Consider the following 20,935-nt stretch of genomic DNA (forward strand, 5'->3'; position numbering starts at 1 on the left):
AGTAATAGAGATGGCGTTTGTTTGAAAAAATAATCTGCCTTAATAAAGGAGAATTTATAAGCATGTTGAAATCTTACTGACAGACTGTGAGCATGAAAAAGGACTAACATTTTACCTCTCACCCAGCTGCTAAGGGCTGTGTATATATTATTTGAAACTCATGTTCTTGAAGAAATTACTGTCATGGATAAACTGAGAATCAAGTTTGCTTTGTGTCTAAGCTTGATGTTTTATGTTTTCAATGAAGTTGATGTGAACAGGAAGGGAGAGGAATTGTTCAAAGGCGTTTCATTTTTGAAAATGCTTAGTCAAGCTATCAAGAAGGATTTCCATATGAATTTTCAGGAAATGTTTCTTAGCTGCTGCTGGGAACTACTGAATGTAATTAGGTGATCCCAGATCCAGCTAAGCTCCAAGTGTCTGTTGAGTGGTCACACATCTGGATAAAGACAGAGGAGTGCCCTCCATTTACTCACAGTTCTGGAAGGAGCTATGAGGATGAGGCCCTGGAGTTAAGATCGAGGAAATAAAATACATGCTCATGGCACTTATCTCTGCAGAATAATAAGCGATTTTTAAAATGTGTTACCCATCCAAACCAAGGTGCTATGACAAAGTCAAGGCAAACATAATATTCTCATGACAAGCCCTTCTGAATTGTTAAGTAAAATATTTATTGTTATGCTATATTATTACCAAATGTTTTGTATGTAAAGCATTTATTTATACAAAATAGTCAATTATTAATTCTAAAGGTTTTTTTTTGTTTTGTTTTGTTTTGTTTTCCAATTCTGGGGATTGAGCCTAGGGTCTCTCACATTCTAGGAAAATACTCTAGCATCAAGCTTTATCCCCAGTCCTCGTCTTATTTTTATTTATTTATTTTTTTATTTTTAACAGGGTAATCACGGTGTTGTTAAGACTAACCTTGAACTTTGAAATCCAGACAGGTCTTGAGATGTAATCGTCCTCTCTCAGTCTCTCAGTGCCTAAGAATACCAGATTGCCACTCTCCCCACTGATATTAGAATACCTCTTTTCTCTCACTTAATTTATATAATATACTTTCTGTTTCATATATGTGTGTTATCTAAAATATATGGTTTTGCTGTGTTTCCTTCAAAGTGTATGTTTTTTTTAAATTAAGTATATGTCTTCATATGTTAGTAGGTATGTGCACATGAGTTCAGATTCTCATAGAGAATAAAAACGGGAAAAGGAATGACAGGGAGTAACTAAATATTGCACAAAAGTATAGATTGTTGAAAATGCTCATATCAACATTGGTAAACAGCTCTGAAGGCACAAACAGTCATTCAGATGACATCCTATGGCTTATTACATGACACAAAGGCCCCTTTGGATAGACAGTGATAATGTTTCTACTTTGGTCAATTCTTGGAAGCATATCTCTGTCTCATAAACAATATTACCAGGGATTGGGTGGGGATAGAGAATTCCTCCACACTTTCTCATGACTTGACCAAGTGCTCATAAAAGGCATTAGCAATTGGGTTCCAGTGTATACTTTTTGACATTATCAAAATAATGTCAAAGAACTGTAATTTCTTTTTTGTGTACCTTGAAGGCTTTTGTTGCTTTAGGAGTATAAATAGCAATTGTACAAACTGATGACATGGCAGTTTCACGGTATGGCTTAGTGGAAGGTTTTTTATTGTGAATATGAGGGAGAAAAGAGCCGGAGGCATCTGGAAGAGTCCAAAGCAGAGAGAAATGTAGTAGCAGTGGTTCAGCTGTAGACTGAACAGGACCAGCCATCTGGACTTGGCCATGTGAGAAGCAGGGACAGAGGGAGAGATAGAGGAAGGCAGGGGAGAGTGAAGGATGAAGACAAAGAGAGTAACTAAGGGAGAAGCATAGCCAAAATAGGGATATAAGGATGATTAGCTTTGGGGTAGGACAGTAAGTTCCTGAGCCACAGGAAGCTTAGATTGGAGGCAGGGGAGAAAAACTGAGAAGAGGCAGGATGCCAGCATGGACTCTGCAATGTGTAACAAGTACGTATGATACTGAGTGGGCCTGGAGGTTAGCATGCACGTTGGTATGCTAATAGACACCTCAGAGATCCATTTGTACCTTTGGCTAATTATAAGGGAAATGGTTCATTTTTGTAGAGGAACATTTGCTTTAGAAGTTCCTGAGGGATTCTGGCTTTTGTTCAATTGACAGAATTTGGGGAAAACGGGTTTCATTTGGACCTGACAGCAAAGATACACGGTAAGTAGGGAGTCAAAGATCACTATAAAAAGAGGTAAACAGGAGCAGAAGGTTCAGTAATTAAATCAATGGAGTTGAAACAATAAAGGAGAAAGCAGGCAAGTTTAGTACAAAACAAAATTAAAGTATAATGTCTTCTCTGAAAATATTTAGTGGTTGATAGCTTAGGATTCCAGAAAATACTCTGTGGGGATATACACAATCTCATTACTAACCTGTTGTCAAACTGCAACATAAAACATTCAGGAAGATAGTGTAAGGAAGACAAAACAAAAATTGTGGGACTGATTGAGTATGTGGCCTAATAGATACATTCTATCTCTGACCTAGAAAATTGTATTGCCTTACTTATGTACATAATAACCTCTTTCTAAAAAGCCTCATTGTATGAAATTATCTGTATCCTTTTTTGGTAGAAAAATAGAAAACATGGATATAGTGCATGATCAGCAATCCTCAGTTGTTAACAAGAAAAAGAAAGTGTAAAAAAAATTTGAAAAGAGAGATCATTCCAAGACGGATTACATAAAAGATAAAATACCTGGAATCAGTCTTGAAATGGCTTCTGATTGAATTCAATCAGATTACCCTTCTAGCTCTGTTCCTGCCCTTTCCATGTGAGCTCAGTCTTTAAGTCTCTAACATGATCTAACTGGATTACTTCTTTCCACAGCTCTTGCAGCTCAAATAGTAAATGGCACCATGATTCAAAATGCAGTGCATGTGAAAGCAAAACCTTGTCTGCTTCCATGTAAATCCTGAAACAGTGTTGTTTTAATTTATGAAACTGGTTACTGGAGAAATAAGATGTAACAGGAAATAATGCAACTTTATATATTTAGTAGTGATTTACTTCATTCCTATAGTGTTAAAGGATTTCTGTAAATTCGTGAAGTGTTCATGGTTCTCCGTTTCACACTAGTGAGTTTCCATTCCCTTCTGTTGACTCTTAGCTCTTGAGGCACCCTGTGTTTTCAGACTATCAGCTTCCTCTTTTCTGTTTACCTCCTCGTCACAATGTAGAATACTTTCATATTATAAATGAGGCTTTATTTTCTTTTTGAATCTACTTGAAAATTCCATACAATAAATTCTGATCATATCCATTCCTCTACCCTCACCTCTCTACCTACCGGAGTTAACGTTTTCTTCCTCTTTTTCCTCCTCTAACATTTTTTCTTCTCTTTTACCTTCTCTACCCTTTGCTTCTACTTCTGGTCTAATGCTGGGTTCTAGGCCATTCTGAGTCATACAGTAAGAACTTATCTCAAAAGCAGCAAGCAATGGGGAAAAGAGGAAGGAAGGAATGGAGAAAGGAAAGGGTGACAGAAAATATTATTAAGAACAAACTTTTATCTCCAAAATTCAGTTTCCTTACCCCTTTCTTACGATGTGTTCTAAAATTCAACTTTTTCTCTCTCTCTCTCTCTCTCTCTCTCTCTCTCTCTCTCTCTCTCTCTCTCTCTCTCTCTCTCTCTCTCTCTCTCTCTCTCTCTCTCTCTCTCTCTCTCTGGTTTTCTGTCTTCTATAGGTACTCCAAGTTAAACATAGAAATCTAAATATTGGAACATAGGATCCACATATGAAAAAGTATGCAGAATACATCTTTCTGGATCAGGGCCGCCTCACTCAGTGAGGTAGAACTAAAGGTTTGATACTCAGTTACTTTATGTCAAGTCTATAAATATTGAGGTGAATAGCATTACTAAGAAGAAACATTCTTCTAACACATAACATCTTTACTGAAATACCTTAACAATTCTTTTTTAAAAATAAGGTATAAACTATTATAGTGTGAGGAATTTATATGATTTTGAAACCACCAAAGTTTCACTATTGAAGTGTCTTTTAAAAAAATTTGGATACTTTATTTATTTACATTTTAAATGTTATCCCCTTTCCCAGTTTCCTTCTGGAAACCACCTCTCCATCCTCCCTTCCCCTGTTTAATGAGGGGTTCCCCACCCACCCACCACCTCTGACCCTGACATTCCTCTACACTGGGGAATCCAGAATTCACAGGACCAAAGGCCTCTTCTCCCATTGATGCCCGACAAGCCCATCTGCTGCTACATATGCTACTGGAGCCATGGGTCCCTCCATTTATATTCTTTAATTGGTGGTTTAGTCCCTGGGAACTCTGGAGGGCCTGGTTGGTTGATGTTGTTGTTCTTTTTTTTTTTTTTTTTTTTTTGGGGGTGGGGGTCGAACCCAGGGCCTTGCGCTTCCTGGGCAAGCGCTCTACCACTGAGCTAAATCCCCTAACCCCGATGTTGTTGTTCTTGCTATGGGGTTGCAAACAGCTTCAGCTCCTTCAGTTCTTTCTCTAATTCCTCCATTGGGTTCCCCATGTTCAGTCCAATGGTTGGCTCCAAAGATCTGTATCTGTATTTGTAAGACTCTTGTAGAACCTCTCAGGAGACAGCTATATCAGATTCCTATCAGCAAGCACTTCTTGGCATCCACAATAGTGTCTGGGTTTGGTGACTGTGTATGGGATGGATCCCCAGGAATGGAAGTCTCTAGATGGCCTTTCCTTCCGTCTCTGCTCCACACTTTATCTCTGCATTTCCTTTAAAAAGGAACAATTATGAGTTAAAAATTTGGAGATGAGTGGGTGGCACCATCCCCCAACCAGGGGCTTTGCCTAACCTCTGGATATGGTCGCTACAGGTTCTCCCTCCCCTCTGAGTCCTAGGAGCCTCTTGCTTTCCTAGTATCTGGGATTTACTGGTGAATACCCCAGTTCCCTATCCCCCATTGTTACACATGCCAGTTCAAATTCCTGACCTTCTATATATTATCTCAGTCTCCTCTCTTACCTGATCATGTCCCCCTTGTCCCACTCCCAGTCCCCCTCCTGTTTTTCTCCCAAGTCACCCCCCAACTTCTACCTCCTGTATTTTGTTCCCCCTTCAAAGAAGGACTGAAGCATCCACTCTTTGGTATTCCTATTTCTTGGGCTTCATGTGGTATGTAAATTGTATCTTGGTTATTTTGAGCTTTTGGGATAATATTCACTTATGAGTGAGTGCATACCATGTGTGTTCATTTGTGACTGGGTTACTTTATTCAGGATGATTTTCTGGTTCCATCATTTGCCTAAGAATTTCATGAAGTCATTGCTTTTAATAGCTGAGTAGTACTCCATTGTGTAGATGTACCACATTTTTAATATCCATTTCTCTGTTGAAGGACATCTGGGTTCTTTCCAGCTTCTGGCTGTCATAAATAAGGCTGATATGATCAGAGTGGAGCATGTGTCTTTTGTTATATGTTGAAGCAACTTTTGGGTATATGCCCAGGAGTGGAATAGTTATGTCCAATTTTCTGAGGAACCACCAGGCTGATTTCCAGAGTGGTTGCACCAGCTTGCAATCCCACCAACAATGGAGCAGTGTTCATCTTTTTCAACATCTCAGCCAGCATCTGCTGTCACCTGAGTTTTTGATCTTAGCCATTCTGACTGCTGTGAGGTGATATCTCAGGATTGTTTTCATTTGCATTTTCCTGATGACTAAAGATGTTGAACATTTCTTTAGGTGCTTCTCGGCCACTCAATATTCCTCAGTTGAGAATTCTTTGTTTAGCTATGTACCACATTTTTCAACCACAATCAGCAAGGTATTTTTTCTTACAGATTCAAAGAGAAAAAGGTAGTAGATATTGTAGCAAATAAGGGGATACTTGGCTTAAATGTAGATATAAAAGAAAATAGTGAGATTAAATATTACAGTTAGGTATCATCTCCCCTGTCTTTTCATTCAAGAAAGAACTATAGGGAGGTGGGAGTGGGTGGGTGGGTAAGGGAGCAACCTTATAGACGCAGGAGGAGGGAGAATGGGATAGGGGATTTCCAGAGGGGAAACCAGGAAAGGGTATAACATTTAAAATATAACTAAAATAAAATAAAATAAAAGAGAGGGACTGAGCTTAGAACTCTTAGGAAAGTACAAATTAAAATCAGAAAAGTATAGAATGGATGAGTTGAGTAAAACCAAAGAAAAATATTAAGTTAGTATAAATAAATGAAGAAACATGTAGATGAATTGCAATGTATACTGAAGGAGATTAGTAATAAGGATTGAAGAACAATGTGGTTTTCTAGAAGCTAACAGATGATATTGGTACATTGTATCACCGACCACCCTCTAAAAAATGTCTTCTTGAAGAGAAAATGTAACCTTAAAATAATGTTCTCTGTGGGAAAATAAGTCACTGATACTAATACAATTTTCCTACAAAATAGAGAAAACAACTATTGGTGAAAAAGAGAACATCTGGTAAGGAGATATATCTTTAAATACTGATCAAAGCCATTCATACACATTGATAAAACACAAGCCTACATAATTCGGGTCATTATTTCCAAGTTTATTGAGATGAAAATAATGTTCATCTATTTAGATAATTTCTATCTTATGTTTGATGTCACTGGTTAAGTGAAATTATCCCTGGGAGAGAATCTAGGAATTATGAAGCTGTGGCAAAGGTGCTCAAACAATTAACATGGTGATTTCACTGAGAACATTCAACATTGAATAGTGTCCTTGGTTCACTACAAAGCTCCAACTTTCCATGGTGTATTTTTGCCAAGGTAGAAATGATCACAAACACTTCAATTAAAATTGGACCGTTAGTCTGAATACCATTGTTCGTTGCAAAGAAAATGTCAGTTATGTCATACTTCCTATTCATGGTAGAATAAAAGCTCATATATGTCCATATCTATATAGATATAAAATTAACACACTATATAAACAAACCAGATCCCATTATTATAGAAGGCAGGGTCTATTGGCTTCTGAAATCCCTAATGTCAGAGCAACTAATTACAGCTTGTGATTGGAAAGAGTTTGTCAGTTTAGAAACTTTGAAGAGTGGATTGAACACATGTGAAGTTTAGAACACAGCATCATTAGTTCTCACTTCAGCACCTACAATGTTCCTGGAAGTCTGATGCTAGCACTGATCTAGGACTCAGATCCTGTGCTTTCCTCATTCCTAATGGGCATCTTGAAACAATGCTAGTTCTAACATAAAACCATTTGTGGTAAGTGTGACTTTCTTTTCTTGGGGAGGGGCGTTATTTTCCTTTTTTTTTTTTACATTACTTTATTTACTTATATTCCACTCATGGGTCACTTTCACAATCTCCTGTTTTAGCAATGCCTGAACCCATGACCTGTTAAGAAATAGCTATATGTTATTTTAGTCTTTATTTTTATAACATATATGATTTTTGTTCTTAATTTGAAATTTTATGTTTTGTAAAAAGAAACTACCTATTATGATATGGATTTATTGAACTGGAAGTTAATACATCTGTTTAGTTTTAAAAATACTTAAGACAAAAATTTAATGGAACCACTGCTTTTTTTATTAGGTATGTGTTGAGTTATTTTTTTCATTGAGCTTTGAGTAGAAAAGATTTTGTAATATATAAACTGAACATTGATCTTCATAATCTAAAGATTACATGTCATCAATTAATGACAGAAACCTTAACTTTTTCTAAGAATGGTGTAACATGAGGGTATAGGCAAATGGCTTATTGGATAATGTAATATCTTGTAAGAATAAGGACTTGAGTTTGATCCCCAAACCCATGTAACAGCCAGGAAACACAGTAGCATCAATAATACTAGACCTGGGGAACAAAAATAGACAGAACTCAGGGGCTTGATGGCCAATCAGTACAGCAGACTCCACAAACTCCAGGTTCAATAACCATGTCTGTCCTAAAGAATAAGTTGGTGAAAAATAAGGAGATATCCTACAATGACTTCTAACTTCTACACCTGGATGCATGGATGAGTGTACCTGCTCACACAGCTGCACGAATATAGCTACATTAGTGAACAAAGCATTATTAACATAATAGGTAAAACAATTTTGTATGTGTGTGTGTTATACAGTTTATGTTATAGACCTATTCTTAAGTGAAGAGTCTATGCTGTAAAGAGAACATTAAAAAAATACTTCTTATTCTCTGTTCATACTGAGGTAACTAAATATCTTCATAGCCCACGAAACAAGGACATTGACTGTTGCTCTGGGCAGAGATGACATCTGTAGGGGTCAACGTACAGCGCCCATTAGAGCTCAACCTTGCTCTCTTCTAAGGGTTCTACTTTTATTTGCTCATTTAATGTAGGATTATCAAATTTAGTAAGGATGGTTTATTATTCATAATGAAAGAAATAACAAGAAAATAGCATCTACATCAAAGGCTCAACACCAGTAATTAGACAGCATTTAGTAATATGAAAATAAGAACTTGCTGAACAAATGAAAGATGTGCAGAAACCATAATTGTCAGTATGTTTAAGTCACTCACACAGGTTCAAATATGCTTTTGAGTATGCTGCTAAATTTCTCAGAATTTATGATTTTTGTTCATGTTTACTATTATTCCATATGCATACTACACACACACACACACACACACACACACACTTTATACTCTTAAGAAAAGAAACTAACTTAACATTGAAAGCCATGTAATGTATGTTAATCTGACAACTAGCCCTGATTTGGAATGTTCCACCAAAGTGATTTCAAGATTACATTTGAATCTTCAATGTCCATTATAATTGAATTTGAATTAGACTTTCTAATCCTATTAAAATGTAGCATATGTTTGCCCACAGCCTGATATCATGGAGAGAGGGAGAGAGAGAGAGAAAGAGAGGGGGGTGGAGAGGGAGAGAGATGCAGACACAGAGACAGAGAGACAGAGAAAGAGAGAAAGACTTTGGAATACACTTTAAATGAATTGTCCCCATCAAATTTTTTCCTTCAGAGTTCTGACAACTCTGCAGAAGAGGCAGAAAGAGCGAAGAAACCAGATAAAATGGAGAACAGCAGGAGAACAAGGCCTCTAAATCAACTCTGGAAGGCAAAATAAATTCATAGAGACTGAAGTAGCAAAAACAAAGTCCATGCAGGTCTGTGCCAGGTCCTTGTCACATATATTATAGTTTTCAGCTTAGCAGTTTTATGAGACTCCTGAGCCTGTGAGGGAGTGAGACTCTGACTTTTGTGCCTGCTCTTTGGGCTGTTTTCCTTCTGTTGGTTTGCCTTGTTCAGTCTCAATGTGAATTTTTTATCATGTTATATTTTATTGTGTCATGTTTGGTTGTTACCTCTCAGAAGCCTGTTCTTCTCTAATGAGACATAGAAAGGTGTGAAGAAGCAGAGAGGTAGGAAAGGACAAGGGGAGAAAAAGGGAAGAGAAACTGTAATCAAGATATATGAGAAAAGAATCTATTTCCAATAAGTTTTTAAAAATTAAATAAATTTTAAAAAGATGAAAAAATAAAATATCATATTATTATAAATTCCTTATTTTTAAATAACCAACATCTACATTTATTATTTTGAACAGTATATTTTCTGGGTGAATGCAAGGGTTGAAGATTGAGACAGGGTCACAGTCTGTTGCCCCTACTTGTCAAACACTCATGGCAATCCTCCTTTCCTAACCCCTAGTGATGATGTTATACACATAAGCCATCACTTCAAGACCTGTTTTGGTGATTCACGCTGCCATAAAAAGAAAACAATAAGACATTTACATGGAATGTTTTTCAATACCAATGGTAACAGTTTAACTATCAGTATTTCTAGGAACCTCTTTTATTTTTATCACATTAATTAATAAATTTAAAAACTATGATATATCATTTTGAACTCTTATTTGTATTGGAGACCATCTTCCAAATTAATTGATTAAATACAAGGCTTGTTTACACTGGGTATAATTTTCTTAAAGCTACAATGTTCTGTTTATTAATTAAATGGTTTCGATCCTTTATTTTTAAACATATTGTGGTCATACTGAAAGGAAAAGAGGCACTTTCATGGAATTTTCTATCAAAATAACAAAACAGTTGCTAGTTGTGGTGAGTGTTTATTGTCTGCTTGAAGAAATATAGAATGATCTGGGAAAAGGACTGTAGTTATTCCTGTGGGAAATTAATTTGATTAGGTTTGTTGATGTAGAAACACCTATCCACTGTGAATTGTACCATTCCTCTAGCCAAGACCCGGGACTGTAAAAATAGAGAACCAATTTAAGTGTTCATCTATGACTTTCTGTTTCCTAATACAATATGGCCAGTTGTTTCAAGCATCTGCTGCTTGCTTTCCCTGCTATGATGAACTGTAACCATAAGTCTATTCTCATTTATTTTGCTTATCACCACAATAAAAGCAGAGTTAGGTATTCACTATATGTACGCATTCCTCATCATGAAGATGTGAATTAGATTGTATGGTTAGACAGTCCACAACTGTGAATTTATAAATACCACTTCACATACTCGAAACTAACTAATTTGAGTATTAGCTATGGACTTTCCCTTTATCTTTTTATATATCAAAAGATATTATTTATACAGATATTTTGAATTAGTTATAATGTACTCATAATCTATAATTAAAACTTACATGATTAAAATATACTTATGATATATATTTATTTTATTGATATACTGTTATTAACTAATCATGACAACTTTGTTCTTGTTTACATTAAGCAGAGTAATAAACATTTTTCTGTATCAGCTTGTCATGTTTTATTTACAATTTTTGTCGCATTTCTAGCGTATATAATTTTTCATTAACATTTTATAAAATATGTAATCATCAAAATACCCAATTACATACATTTTAAAGTCATATATTAATGTAGACAAAGAGATACATTCCTTATATCACACCTTTCCTTGAGATACTTTTGTAATGTTTCTAAAAGAAGGTACAGTCTGAAATAAATAAAAGTTAATTATTTTATAAACTTGCATATAGTTTAAAATATTAGCATAATTTTAAGCAGCCACTTGCCCTGTTCTCTGGAATTCATATTTTATATTCTAATATTTCCATGCATAATTTTCTTTTAGTTGCATGTATGCAACATGTATGCATGTTGAGTTGGAATACATGCTTCTTGCGTTTTCAGGGAAAATGGCATCAGGTGATGGCTTTAACTGTAAAACATCACAGGCAATAGGCTTAATGTTGAATTTTTATCTTTACCAATTTAGACACAACTTCATTTTAAATCATAATATGCTGCAGGCTTCCTTAAAATTCAGTCCACATAGGAAGAAACAAATTAGAATATTGTGGCAAATTCGAAACACGAGTCTGTTTGCAATGGATGAGAACATACTGCTGAGCTTTGACAGTAAATAACAAGAGCACAAAACACAAAGGACCAGCAAACTATGGAATGCAGAATTTAAACCTCCTGTCTATACTAAAATTATTGGGGAAACCTCACTTTCCTGACACTTTTAAAACTGATATTAGTTTTATTTCTTTTTCCGTAATGCAACCATAACCAAATGTCCAAATGGTTTTAGCTTCAGTTTTTAAAGGACCGCACAAGTAGACACTCACATCTGAACAATGATTCAGGCAAAGAGCTTCCAGGAGAATCTTGGTACAAGATGCAAACATCAGATGTGCTCATGTGATGAAGCTAAAAGTCACTTAGATAATCTGATCTACCCAAGGAGGATACCTCTGGCAGAGGCTACAACTCGATCTTCCAGTTAACAGAATTAATGATGATGTAGTTACTGTATCATTCTTCTCTAAAGCAGCAATCAGTTCATGCTGACAATTGTGTAGAGAAAAGGAAATGGGATAATGTAATGTCCATTTGCTAAAAGCTTGCATCAGGTCATGGTGTAATTGGGAGGAATCGGAAACTAAGTTGTGAAGCATAGTGTTTTAGATTAATCCTGCTGCTGTGATAATGCACTGGCCAAAGCAACTTAGAAAGGAAAAGGTTTATTTTTTGTAGACTTCCATATCCCAGACTACCATCGAAGGATGTCAGATCAGGAATTTGAACCAGAAAATATGGAGGGTGTTTGTTTGTTGTCTCACTCTCATTTTCAGGCTTGGCTAACATTTTATATAGTATCAGGCTGTTTTAGCATGGAATGGTGCTGCCCATAGTGGACTAGACCCTCTTTAATATCAATCATCTAGAAAGGCAAACTAATCTCTCTTGCAGGCCTCATCACAAACTAAACTGATAAAGACAACTAAATTGAAACTCTTTGCAGGTGATAATTAACTGTGTGTTCTGGAGAGGTTATCGGAGTTTTCCTTTTCTCTGTATCTCTTTTTTTACTTCCTGGCTTCGAGCACTGAGCACTTTTCTCAGATGGCTGTCTGAATGTGATGAATGGCTTTGCTGAAGCTAGATTACCACCTAATTATGCAATGGATTGAAATCTTCAAAACTGGAAGGAAAGTATGTTTCTCAAGTAGGTCTGTGTGTGTGTGTGTGTATGTGTGTGTGTGTGTGTGTGTGTGTGTGTGTGTGTGTGTGCGCACGCGCACGTGCACATTCGTGTGTGTAACATTCATATATTTATGTGTGGGATAGGGTTTTCTCACATCAGGAAAACAGACAAGAATTCCTGATGTCTTGGTCTATTACCTTATATAACTTTAAACTAAGTCTTTTCCTGAACCTGAAGGCCAGCAAGCCATTGTGACCCCTTTGTCTTGATCCCAGAGTGCTTTGAGGTTCCAGGAATCATAGTCACTGAGAATTTTATGGTGGTGCTGAGGATTCGAACTTAGGTCTATATGCTTACATCGCAAGAACTTTATCTCACTGAATCATCTCAGCACCCTAACTTCTCAACTTTTAAAGCTGATTATCCAAAATATTTGTTTTAGTGACACAATGAACAAATATAAAAAGGATCATTTAAGTAAAAAGATAGTTATAGGAGAAAATCTTAAAATATGAATAATTTCCAAATATCTTCAGTATATTTCATAGGTATTCAAACACAGATGTTACAATTTGATCTGCTCAAATATGATCGGGCATTTGGTAAGTGAATTAATAGAAAGCAAAGATTCCCAAATGACTGCTATTTTATATTTGCATTTAATATGGACACAAAGGGCTTTACTTGACAACATTAACAATACAAGAGGTAAATATATATTGATGATTAAGGAAAACTAACATATAACAAAAAGATAAATATAAAGCAAGTGATTAAATCTTCAAGTTATATACCTGATACTGTTCACATATGCTGATGAATTTAACAACCCTTGGATGCAGAACATTGCTAATGTTAAATTATATTTTGTGATAACAAGACAGTCATAAGTTAAAAAATTCAGTGTAGAGCTTCAATAAGTCCCACAAATTTAAATAGTATGTTCTGTTATAACGACAAGTAACATATCATTTTTACTGATATTTCCTTACATGAAATTATAGTTTATATGCATTTAAATCTGAAGTTATAGTAAGCTAATGTCATTTCTCCAGAATTCTATGAAATACCATGATTGGTATTGTGAAATGAAAGAGGAGAAAACAACTTCCTTCACATTGATTTCAATGCATATGGTCATCAGTGTGATAGCATGCTGGGTATAATAAACCTACATACTATCTGGTATGATCTAAAAGCTTAAAAGATCTTTAGTGATTATTTTCTCTGTTTAGTCAGATTTGAGGGATGCACTACACTGGTGATGTTGCCTCTTTTATCATGTTTATTTGACATATTAACTTTGCACATTCCACACAGAATAGAAACATTATCTAGATTTTTGCAACATAATTTTCCCAGTATGATAAATGGCTACAACTGAGTTTATAATAAGTAAATACATTTTATGAAAGATAATTATATTTATGTCAGTAATACCAAGATGAATTTTTTCTACTTGTATAAAATACATTTTATTTATGATACTGTTTTTATGAAAGGTTCTCATGCACTTAATGCCATATTAAGATTATCCAGATAATTTGGAGTCAGGCTTTTAAAAGAATTATTACTACCATTAATTACAGCATAAAAGTATTTTAACCAGTTTCCATCTGTGCCCGGAGCTGAACCAATGCCACAGCTCTCTGTGCCCAAATACTGCCAGGAGAGAGCTGGTCTACTAAGAATGCTGACACACCTGAGAGCACAGAGGAGATCACCACTTTTTCTCAGAGGGACTTGCCCAGAGCCCTCAAGATAGAGGAAAGAGGAGCAGTCTGGGATAGCACCCTTCTGGTTTCCATCTTCACCCTGAGCTAACACTGTGCACAGTTCTCTGTACTGAAATCCTGTCAGGAGAGAGATGATCTCCAAGGAGTGCTGACACTTAGATTTACGGGAGAGTCAAACCACTGTCAGAGACAGGAAGACCACTAACACCAGAGATATTATCGATAGGGAGAAACAAGCACAAGAACCAAACCAACAGAAACCGAGACTAATTAGCATCATCAGAACCCAGTTCTGTCACCACAGTAAATACTGGAAACGCCAATACACTAGAAGACTAAAATTCTGATTTAAAATCATATTTTATGATGATATTAGAGGACTTCAAGAAGGACATAAATAACTCCTTTAAAGAAATACAGGATAACACAGGTAAACAGGTAGAAGCTCTTAAAGAGGAAACACAAAAATTCCTTAAAGAATTACAGGAAAACACAACCAAACAGATGAAGGAAATGAACAAAACCATCCAGGATTTAAAATTGGAAATAGAATCAATAAAGAAATCACAAAGGTAGACAACCCTGATGATAGAAAACCTGGGAAAGAAATCAGGAGTCACAGAACATCAGCAACAGAACACAAGACATAGAAAATAGAATCTCAGGGGCAGAAGATACCAGAGAAAACATTGACACAGCCATCAAAGAAAATGCAAAGTACAAAAAGCTCCTAACACAAAACATTCAGGAAATCGAGGACACATTGAGAAGATCAAACCTAAAGATAATAGGAATGGAAGAGAGGGAAGATTCCCAATTTAAAGGGCCAGTAAATATCTTCAACAAAATTATAGAAGAAAACTTCCTTATCCTAAAGAAAGAGGTGTCCATACACATAAGTCTATAGAACTCCAAAGTGATTGGACCAGAAAAGAAATTCTTCCTGTCACATAATAGTCAAAACACCAAATGCATAAAATAATACCTTCTTATAAGGGGGAACCAAAGACTAACAGGAGGATATATGGAAACAAAGAGTGGAGCAGAGATTGAAGGAGAAACCATCCAGAGACTGCCACACCTGGGTGATCCATTCCATATACAGACACCAAACCCAGATCATATTCTGGATGCCAAGTAGTATATACTGACAGGAATCTGATATTGCTGCCTTCTGCCAAAGTCTTACCAATACAGAGGAAGATACTCACAGCCAACCATTGAACTGAGAATTGCGGCCTCATTGGAGGAGTTGGACTGAATTAGCTGAACGGGAGTGCAATCCCATGAGTACAACAATATTAACCAACAAGACCTCCCCTCCCAGGGCTACCAAGGACCACCATCCCAAGAGTACACAGGGATGGACCTGTGTCTCCATCAGCATATGTGGCAGAGGCTTGCTGGGCATCAATGGGAGGAGAGGCCCTAGGTCCTATCAAGGCTTGAATCTTCAGAGTAGGGGAATGCCAGGACAGGGAGATGGGCAGAAGTGGGAGAGTGGGTGGGGGGACACCCTCATAAAATCCAGGGGAGGGTGAATGGGATAGTGGGTTTCTGGAGGAGAAACCAGGAAAGGGGATAACATTTAAATTGTAAACTACTACCCAAAGAGTATCCATCTCTCCAGCTGCATATGTAGCAGAGGATGGCTTTGTTGGGCACCAATGGGAGAAGAAGCCCTTGGCCTTCCAAGGCTGGATCTCCCAGTGTAGGGAATGCCAGGGTGGGGAGGCGGGAAGGGGTGTGTAGTTGGGAGGGGAAACATGCTCAGAGAAGAAGGTGGGGGATCTGATAGGTGGGTTATGGATGGAAAACAGAGAAAGGGAATAACATTTGAAATGTAAATAAAAATATCCTATAAAATGCAGTTAATAAAATAAAATAAAACATAAATTAAAAATTGTCCAATAAAAGAAAAAGTTAGCAAAAACAGAAAATAATATTTTAAATTAAACCCAAATCTTCGACAGAATAATGACAATTTCAAGGTCATACTGAAAAAGCTCATTACATAAATAAATAAATAAATAAATAAATAAATAAATAAATAAGGAATGTCCATTTACCTATCCCAACAGGTAAGGACATTTGTTACTAACCAACCCCAGGACTGAAGTTTGACCAAACAGAAACATATGATCGGAGACAACACACTAATGAATGTTTTCTTCTGACCTCTACTATTCATGAAATTGCCAACAAGGATACACACACGCATGCACACACACACACACACACACACACACACACACACACACACACACCACCACCACCACCACCACCACCAACAACAACAACAACAACAACAAAAAAAACTAGACAAGTGTTGGGACCTACCTTGGAGTGTTTCCCTTCTCCCTCGTTGAGCCTTTCAGCCTGCTATGGCAAGAAGTTGTTTACACCCTTGGCAGCTGCTCTCTGTCCCTGACTTGGGGTTGGGACCTTCCATGGCACCCTTCTTCCTGCCCAGCCCTTCAGCTTCTTGTTGTTAACAAGTTGTTTACACTCCTGTTTTGGGGCTGGGACTTTCCACAACACAGATTTTTCCTGTTTTCCTGTTTTCCTGGTTGGGGATTTTCACCTGCTTTGTTGCTTTTCCATGGCTTTTGCCTCTGGTATATAAGGAGATCTCAGTAAAGCCTGGATTTCATTCTTTTAACACAAATGACCCAAGTGTGTGTTTCTTCTTAAATCTCGCAGGCCTACGCCCAGTTCTCAGTGTCCTGACAACGTAGGTGTAGTCAGACAAATAAATTAGTTATGCAAATTTTAAAAATAACCTCAAAGAATTTGAATAGAGCATAGGTGAAAACACATATATGTTATCATTTGTGTGAAATATGTAAATGTTTATTATAGAGACCCAAAATTGTATATCATAAAAAGATATATATGGTTTGCTTGCTTGCAGGCTTTGAATTTTTCAACCTTATCTTTAATAAAGATTCACAAATGCTTCAATCCCAACCCTCCTTCTAGCCTACTGTCCAAAGGTTGGGGAGAAAAAATAGTAAATTGGACAAGGAACTGTGGATCTGTTTAGAAGCAGTTCCGTGGGGGCAATCCCAATCTCCATTTGTCAGTTTACAAGCAATCCAGTTCAGCAGTGTCAGGATAGTGGTGACACAATCGAGTCAAAACAGTCAGGCCTCTGGTGAATTTTCAAGAATGAGATGGAGTGAACAGAATCCACCAACTTATCCAGAGTTCTCTGTCACGCCTCTCTCAATGAAGTGAGGACAAGACGTGAGACCCGCCAAGTATTGCAAAGCAAGCTATGCAAGCACACCTTCACTGCCCACTGAGTCCTATTATTCTCTCCAAACATTACGTGTCCTCTCATGGATCTTTCCTCAGCAAAGTATCATGTGAATCTGTATCAACTGATATATCCAGAAACTTCCACTCCATTTGATATTTCTCTTTAAAAAAAAAAACAAAATATAAATACAAAATAATTTTTCACTGTTGTCAAATATTGATTCTTTAATATGTTAGTTATAATAACTCTCTAAATACTAATGGGAAAGATTATAAAATGCTGTTTTTAAATAGAGAAGAAACTTAGGCTCTCTGTAGTCAGGGTTTTACAAAGGAATATACTAGATTGTGTTGTGTTGCTGTAGTCACAAGGACAACCCAGAAACAGAAGCAAATCTGCTGTTGTTCCCTACCAGCTCTTACCTTCAAGGGCCACAGACACAATCATTTACTTTAGAGTTTTGTCTTTGATTATATTTTATATCAACATATCATTAAAAGCTTCCACTACTGTGGGGACTCCAGTTAGTATTGTATATAACATTAAGAGTATTCATTGAACATTCTGACTGAAAAGAAGTCCAGGTTGGAACTCTTGGAGAAAGAGGAGGCACCCAGATACTGTAGGTGATGAGTGCTGAAGCTATGTTTGCAACTAGGACCTTTCATTTGCCTGCTATAAGTAAAAGTCAAGTTGCTGTTCCTTTTGACCATCCATGGGCAGAATTCTTCCACATGCAATTCTGCCCTCCATTCTCTCCAACATTTTCATTTGTGATAAATTTTCAAAAATTTCTAACAATTCCTAAAACTTTCTGAAATCTATTTTTATAGTATGGAGTTCATCTAAATCACATTAGTATATTTCCTTGCTGCATTTATTCTGATATAATTGTGAAATCCTTTGGAATATATGCCCCACTGGTATGTTTTTATGTTGAATGATCAACAATGGGTTTTATTAAACTTTGATGCCTTCATTTGTTCAGGTTTCCATTCAAAGAGAGATTCTCTTCAAATCAGAATATTCAAGCTGCTTATATGATCAGTTTGGTTCTGCTACCATAGGTTTCCTTATTAATCAAATAATAACACTCATCAACACTAGAACAAACCATCTCTAAAGATAAGTGAAAACACTACAATTATAAATGGTATCTACAATAGACCCATTCTCCTGAAAGAAGAAGGTTCTGAGAAGTCATTGCTACTAACTTCTGACAAACCCAAATGATTGGACACTCTTTCAGGCTGAAAATTTATATCAGAAACAATCTGTAATGTGAGAATTAGCAAATATAAGAAAAACTTGGCAAAACTTGTAGGGAGACATTTAAGTCTCAAAAACTGGCAGTCATGACCATTAGCTTTTGTGCTAATTCATAAATTTTGCTTGAGTTAATATGACACAGTGAATGTGAACACACTGTGATTGGGTCGAATTTACGGTCAAAACATTTTGACCTCATTTTCTGTCTCTGATGTCATAGGCTTCACAAACCTGGATGACATTTGCATATTCTAACACTTGACTTCCTATAAACTTGAGCACATGATAGTGCTATCAATAAATTTTTGTGGTACATGTAAAAAATTAATTCTCTTACAGAACATGTAGATCAAATACCATGTTCTTTCTTTTGGGGAGTTGAATTTCTTGTATTTCTGGATACATATAGATAAATAAAATATGAACTCATATTAATTAAAATTATATTTCTATGACTTTCATGACACAGAAAGTGTTTTTGAAATATTTACGCAATGTTGCCCAACTCTTATTACTAATAAGTTAGTGAGATGCAAGTAGTCAATTTAATGACAGTATCATTAAAAGGATCCCCAGAAGACAATGGAATAATTACAAAATTATTATGCCAATTTCTAGTCATGTGAACTTGATTGTTCTTTGTTTTACAGCCTGAATTTCATTTCATTTCATGCATGAATGAATGAGATCTGGTTTCTAAATAGTTTTTCTCTGGTCAGTATTGTCCAGTAGATAAATGACAGAGACTAATTTGAATATTATTGTTGAGTTAGCTCTGCAACATCAGGTCAACATTTCAAGGGATAAATGTGTATTTGTAAACTAACTGTGAAGACATTTGACAGGTTAGACTTCTGATAAACAATTTCTCCGTTTCTTTCTTTTGTCTAAGCCTCTTGATAGAATGGTACTATTGAAGAACGCAATAGCGCATAGCCAGGGCCTGCCACAGAAAGAATAAATCAGAAATGATCACTAGTTGGTCTCAATTTCTAAGAAGTTTATTTTCTTCAAGCTGTTATACACTGACAGGCAGAATGGCTTGCCTTTGAGCTGCCTGACAGGTCCCATTGAGACCAGTGAAATGGCAGCTAGGAAGTTAAATGGGACCCTGAGGTCAGTATGGTAACTTTTCTTTTAGTATTAAACATGTATTTTCAAGACCAGTTCACAGACCTTTGAAACTCTCTCCTACACAGGTACAAAAAACCTGGGTTTCGTCATTGTAAGAATGATATCCATAGTTTGAGACAGGATTCCATCAGAGGATATGGGACAGCTTTGGGCACTGAGCAGAGTAGTGTGAATGAATGTCTATATCAAGTCATCCTCCTGCTGTGTGGAAAAGGAGTTACAGCAGGACTAACACACCACATTGATTTGGTAAGCAAGTAGGAAGCACAAAAGTTTCCTCCATCAATGAAAAGACAAATAATAGAAATATATAAATGTGGATAAGAGGACTAGCATGGAAGAGAGGAGCTGGCTCAGGTGGGAAGATAAAAAGTTATCAGTCAGAAGCACTAGAATGCCTTATGCAAAGCTGTCAAAATTTAACTTCGGAAGAAGTGATATAATCACATTACAATATCACAAAAACTTAAATATACTTTTCTTAAAGGGGAAACTCGTTTTGAATACTTTCATACTATAGTTGTAACTATTTTTACATGAAATATTAATCCATGAAATATGCTCTTTTTATGGTGAAAAAAAGTGTATATTAAGAATTAGCCACCTTGACTCAGTTTAGACGATCCCAATCTTGTTGGCAACATCTAGAGCACTATAATCAAGAACCAAGTGAATATTCGCCTTTTCTCCATCAGGTCTTATAAAGGTCTTGACTTTGGCCACATCAATGTCATAGAGTTTCTACATGCCCTGTTTGATCTGCTGCTTGTTGGCCTTCACATCCACAATGAACACAAGCATGTTGTTCTCTATTTTCATCATAGCTGACTTGGTGGTCAGTGGGAATATGATGAGAGCATAGTGGTTAAGCTTGGGTAGACTCTTTCTAGGATATTTTGGCTGCATCCGGAGCTGCAGGGTCTTGGGCCACCAGAAACTGTGTGACATATGGATCTTCTTTTTTTGTGGCCGTGGGCACCTTTCAGCAATTCCTTCTTAGCTTTCAAGGCCTTCACTTTGGC

The sequence above is a fragment of the Rattus rattus genome, chromosome 13 (genome assembly GCF_011064425.1).
Source record: "Rattus rattus isolate New Zealand chromosome 13, Rrattus_CSIRO_v1, whole genome shotgun sequence".
Taxonomy (NCBI): domain Eukaryota; kingdom Metazoa; phylum Chordata; class Mammalia; order Rodentia; family Muridae; genus Rattus; species Rattus rattus.